The 6,211-nt window shown below is 38.0% G+C and overlaps 3 non-coding genes across 3 annotated transcripts; all 3 read left to right on the top strand.

Moving 5' to 3' along the window:
* Positions 1 to 693: 693 nt before the first annotated feature.
* Positions 694 to 766, top strand: Trnar-ccu (transfer RNA arginine (anticodon CCU)). The gene has a single exon. It is a non-coding gene; the product is annotated as a tRNA-Arg (tRNA).
* A 1,634-nt stretch (positions 767 to 2,400) lies between these two features.
* Positions 2,401 to 2,473, top strand: Trnar-ccu (transfer RNA arginine (anticodon CCU)). The gene has a single exon. It is a non-coding gene; the product is annotated as a tRNA-Arg (tRNA).
* Positions 2,474 to 3,831: 1,358 nt separating this feature from the next.
* On the top strand, positions 3,832 to 3,904 carry Trnar-ccu (transfer RNA arginine (anticodon CCU)). The gene has a single exon. It is a non-coding gene; the product is annotated as a tRNA-Arg (tRNA).
* The last annotated feature ends 2,307 nt before the right edge of the window (positions 3,905 to 6,211 follow it).

Raw genomic sequence — 6,211 nt, forward strand, 5'->3', positions numbered from 1 at the left:
GAATTAGCCCGGGGGTCTATGAAAGTGCGGGGCTCAATGAGGTCGCATAGGTTGCAGTCGCCCAAGGCCGCCCCTGGGTTTAGGTGCCATTTTCTCGACCTTCGGCGTTAGAGACAACAGTTCAGCCGGACCGAATACCTAAGTCATAGGTGACAGCAGGGAGTTGGACTGGTTGTCAGAGGCTATTTAAGTTGCATGCCATTGGACGGGTTTTATAGGTAATGGAGCGCTTACATCCACTAGCACTTCCGGCAATAAAAACCTTACGGAGAAAAGAAATCAACCACACTGTATTTTAGCCAATAACGCATTGGTACTGTTGATTAAGATGTAGGCTCTCAGTCAGCAATAAGCAAAATATCAACCGGTACGATGCATTTTTAAATGTGGAAGTGACAATATGTCTGTGATAGGATGACTCTGGAAAAATAATCTTCATTTAGCGCCCTCATCCCCAGGAGCGTTGACTGAGGAGGTTGTCCCACTGGCAACCCAAAAAGCCTCCTCTAGTACAAAAGTATACCTGTAATAGTACTAGAGTTTAGATATAATTAGTATAAAGTAACAAGAATGTTTACATAACATTGTAGTACTCCCTCATATAAGTTGTAAAATTCGCACCAATCCGCACGTGATAGTGCATGGGTTGAAATGCTTTATTACTTATGGGTTCTCATTAAAGCATAAGCATCTGCCCCTGTGGCCTAATGGATAAGGCACCGGCCTCCTAAGCCGGGGATTGCGGGTTCGAGTCCCGTCAGGGGTGTTTTTTTTCTATTTTTTTCTTTTTCATTTTTTTTTTAAACCCTAAAATCGAATAATATTTATATAGAACTTAGTAATAACCGCCCTGTGGCCTAATAGCAGGGTATTTCCGGCTCGAGTCATGTAATGGGCGACTTGTTTTGTAATCGTAATACATTCTCTGCTTCTGTGACATTATAAATTGCAAGATATAACACTCTCCATTTTCAACTTCTTTTTTGACTAAATAGGCCAGTCCTTGATACACAGCTGCGGTCACAGGATGGGCCTCTGTAATCACCAAGCGCGCTGTACTTTCACCCTTCTTTCTGCTACTGTTGTGTATGGCATCTGCAATTCGGGACACTTCCTTACGCTTGATCTCCATGTGGATCTATCCAGTGCCACTTTTTCCCAGCCTTAAGTGTCGATTTTGAAGAGCTGATACAAGAGCGATGTCCTGGTATCCCGCTCTTCGTAGCACTTCCTCATTGGTTATATTATCTCGCCACCTTACTTTAAAGATCCGCCTTAGGCTTCGGAGGTAGCTTTTTTTTTCTCCCATAAGTAGGTTGACCATATTTCACTTCCGTATAGCAGGTCCGGTAGAGTAAGGCTTTGGTATTGTTAGCAACACTTTTTTTATGCAGCCGTCGTGCCCATTGCCTCGGCTTTCCTGTTGTTGATCTCTTTATCCAGTAGAACATCGTTGGATATGATGGAGCCAAGAGAACAAAAATAGTCAACAATATCCAGTGATTGGGTCAATAATGGTTACGTGAGGCTAAGTATTTCTGTTCTGAACTAGTATTATAGTCTTGCTTTGACTAATATTTAAGCCAAACTTCTGGCAAGTAGCAGAAGATGGGTCTGAAGCTGAGTAGCAGAGTCAGCCACAAAAGCTGCATCATCAGCGTAGAGGAGCTTTGGTTTTTGCCCTCAACCTTGATACATTAAAGAGTTTTCCAGAGGATCTTGTTGGTGTCGTTGTAATCATAATGCAGTAGGTAGGAGTAGGCAGGAGAAGAATATGCCAAACAGAATAGGTGCGAGTAGACATCCCTGCTTGACACCGCTGCTAACCTCAAAAGGTGCTGATTGGGCTCCATTGAATTTCACTGTATATTTTGTTTCCTCGTGAAAGCACTCAATGAATTTCGGTAGTTTGGGAGGAGTTTGAAAAGGCCACTTTGTACAAAGAAATGACTATGCCTAACAAACTGGACAGTATTAACTTCCTCCCCCGCAAAGAACAATCTACAATTTTCCAACTAAGAACAGGACACACACCTCTATTAAATTACCATCTGAACAAAATAAACTCCACACAACTCCCGCTTTGCAGACACTGCGCCCACCCTTATGAAACCTTAAACCATATCCTCTTTGAATGCCCCTTCCTAATCCACCCTAGGCAGACCCTACTTCCACTACAGCCCAACATAACCAACAGTACGGCAGTGCTGAACAACTGAAGAAAACAGCACACTTTTTTTCCTTGGCACAGTCTGCAAAAGAGCTCACAGCTCAGCAGCAATAAAGCTGGCAAGAAGAAGAAGAAGAAGAAAAGGCCACTTTTGCTGACCATGTCAAAGGCCAAGTCAGACTTTTTTATTGTAATAAATAATACAGTGATTTTTATGATGCTACGTAACCGCCCCTGTGGCCTAATGGATAAGGCACCGGCCTCCTAAGCCGGGGATTGCGGGTTCGAGTCCCGTCAGGGGTAAATTTATTGTTTTTGCAAATTATTTATTTTTTAAAAATAATCCATCTTCTACAAATATAATATAATAAGAAGAAGTAAAGGAAAATTCACACTCTTATTTCTGCCTTTCTTTTTGAGTTTTCAAAAGATTGTAATAATTTCCGAATATTTCCATGACTTTTTCGTATATTTTTGTATAAGTTATAAAATGGTTTAATTTAATAATTTACACCTAGAATTAGCAAGGGGCATTTGAAAGTGCGGCGCACACTGCGGTCACATAGGGGCCTAAGGCCGGCCCTGCAAAATAGTCTCATTATAATTGTATTAGATAATTAGATGTATATTTGGAAAACAAACTTTTTGTATAGGAAATGAAATTAGAATTGACGTTTTAGAATGCTTTGAAAAACTTCCACTAATATGTATTTAGGATTTCTGGGAATAAAAGGAGAGGGAGAGAGAAAAAAATGAAGGGGGAGGGAGAGAGGGTAGAGGGAGAGATGATGACGAGCCTGTATATAGACATAAATTAAAGATATGATGACTAGGCGGTATTTGTATTTGGACATGAAATAAAGAGAAATGAGTAGTCCTTAAGGGACTGCAGGCACGACATGGCTAAATTGTGCCGATGTGCCTCAAATCAACAAATCAAATCAAAATCAAATCAAAATTCTACGGTTTTAAAATACTGTGCAAGACTGAATCAGCGCTGCTCCAAGAAGATAATCAAGATGCTTCTGAGTTGTGTTGTGTCTGGGTTTGTTTTTTTTTTGTGTGTGTTTTGCAAAGCTTATGTCTGTCTCTCTGTCCGTCTGGTATAATTTTTTTTTTCACATTATTTCTCCCACTTCCCATTCTGTGATCAAGTTAAAACTTTGCAAAATTATTAACTGTTCCTAAAAAAATATGAATCAATAATAAATTTCAATAATCAACTAATTAATTTGTGGTAATTAACTAATTTAGTTTGATATTGATTAAGTAAAAAATCTTAAGTATTGATATATATGGTTATAAATATATAAAGTTCTTCCCCTTAAATAAGCTTTGCTTTTTAAAAATGTATTTGTTTTCTTTATATAAAAAATTATTTGTTTTCTTTATAGAATGTTCTTAGTTTAATTTCCGATTGACATCAATAAATCAGTCTTTAGTCTTTAAAAAAGATGACTTTGAGACACTTGTCACTAGAAAAGATGCCACAAAACGAGACTTTCCTGTTTTTTTTTTTTTTTTTTTTTTTTGTTTTTGTAATACAATGAAATCAATCAATCAAATTAAGGAAATGAAGAATTATTTTCTAGTGTTATTTCACAAAGTCACTCACTTTTAAAATTATTTTAATCTTGATTCTTTTGTTTATTACAATATGTGCCCCTGTGGCCTAATGGATAAGGCACCGGCCTCCTAAGCCGGGGATTGCGGGTTCGAGTCCCGTCAGGGGTGAATGTTTTTTGAGGGTTTTATACATTTTTTAATATATCTTTAAAAAAATTTACTAAACCAATGCGATTATTTGATCCTTGTATTAGGTGAATATTTGAAAAAAAAAAATCAAAATTGTTTTGTATAGGAAATGAAATTAGAATTGACGTCTTTGGAATGCTTTGAAAAACTTCCACAAATCTGTATTTAGGATTTCTGGGAATAAAAGGAAAAAGAGGGAGAAATAGAGAGAGAGGAAGAGGGAGAAAGGGAAAGATAGAGAGAGGGAGAGTGATACAGAGAGAGAGAGAGAGAGACAGATTCTCCAGCTAACATATCTGCCTCTTCGATATAAAAAAAAAGCTTATCTTATCTTATATAATACAGACGTTACTTCAAAAAAGAAGATGATTACGTCCTACGCGTCATGCATTTAGTCATGCATATTAACCAATGAAAAAAAGCTTCCATCTAATCTAGCGCTTGGGAGTTCGAGTCTCTCTCATCTCGTTGTTTATGTCATTTCTTTGTCCTCTTTAACGCAACATCTTCACGAAGTCTTTATTTGGGAGGTAGAGTGCGCAAAAAGAACTTATTTCATCTACTTTAAAGTGCCATTTTAGCATTCAACGGATTGTCTGCATCAGCCAGGGAGAAGACATGGCTTAGCAGATCTTAGATTTTTAATTAACATTGACTAATAAGTGGATGGTCAATTCAAGGAACCTGTGTAATTGATGACAAGTAAAAAAAAGCTTAATGATGTAAATAAAATGAATGCTTCTGTAAACTAACAAAGTTAAAGTTAACAAAGTTAAAGTTTAAATGTTAACTTATCTCATGTTTTAATATAAGACTTTTAAACGTAAAGATTTCAGCTTCTTTATCCTTTTCTGCACATGATGATATTGACGATGATGGCTAGGCTAAGGGTTAAGGTGATGATGATGATAATAATGTTGGGATGACGATTATGATAACTGTGATCTATTGTTTGTTTCAAACTTACTTTAAAGTGGCGACCTACCAAGGGGACTAATTCAGCTTATACCACCACCTCAGTCAAGTACAATTTCTTTCATATCTATGAGATACCTAACAAAATAATTAATAACATATACATGGACGTAACCAGGGAACCCCCCCCCTCCCGAGATGAACCCCCCCCCCCGCAGGGGGAGATCGGAATTTAATGACTAATTTTTGCTTTGATTTTGTTTACCTTAGGTGAGATTTTAATACTAAACCATCACTTGCCCCAGCGTAGCCAAGGGGGTTTTGAGGGGGTTTCGAGTTTAAAACCCTTTACCAGGGTGTTTTGAGTTTAAAACCCAGGTTGGTTTTGCAGTGAAATGATCCTCTTCTATAAAACAAAACAAAAAAAAATGCAAACGACAATCCCCGAATTCCAATAGCGAGGGTTGTGGCCGCCTGCGTGCAAAATTTAAAAATGCCGTCCCCTTTCCTTTTTTTTTTAATAGAAAAAGAAATGTATTAGGCTACGACTGAGCTGGACACTCTACCAAAAGCGCCCGTTGATTTAAATCCATTTTTATAGATCTTTCCTTTTTTTTCCTTCTATATTAGCACCGTTGCCGTATCCCTCATGCCTGCTTAGTTCTTCTCCAGTTGTATCAGTAATTAGGTGAAATCCCAGAAAATTTTTATGCAATGCAACATGAGGTATATAAGAAACAGAAGCAATATGAGACATATCTGGTGTACAATCCATGGGCGTAGCCCGTGGAGTTGGAGGCTCCCCCCCCCCAAATGAAATACACCGTTTTGAGGAGGAAAATCTCTATCTTCAATATTATTCTAAAGCAAACAACAGTTACCAAATTCTAAATGGGGTTTTGAATTTAAAAAGAAACAAACCCCCAACATATGATTTTGACGATATAAAATCTAAAGCAAACTACAGTCACCTAATTCCAAGAGCGTATTCAAGAGAGGTTACATATTTCTACCAGTGGTGGGGCTCCATTAATAAAGTGCATTGAATAGTCATCTGCGAAATTGAAAAACACTAAATGTGGCTCAACAAAGATGGCTAAGACAGATTTTAGGAGTCAGTTATAGAGATCGGGTCTAAATCAAGGAAATCATATCTGGACTGGGAGTCGACCCTTTGTAAGATTGTGACAGAATTACGCGATGACATCCTATTACAACTTGGCGCAACACATTCATGGAGGTCTTCAGAGCTGGTGGGAAAAGGCTTCAGACATTACCAGTGACAGATTTTTTTGTGGAAACAGCTTGACGGCAAATGCGCCGAACGGCGCGGGATGGTCTTAGTCAATAAGAATAGCACATTAGGTTTTT

This window comes from Biomphalaria glabrata, chromosome 15 (assembly GCF_947242115.1).
Source record: "Biomphalaria glabrata chromosome 15, xgBioGlab47.1, whole genome shotgun sequence".
NCBI lineage: Eukaryota > Metazoa > Mollusca > Gastropoda > Planorbidae > Biomphalaria > Biomphalaria glabrata.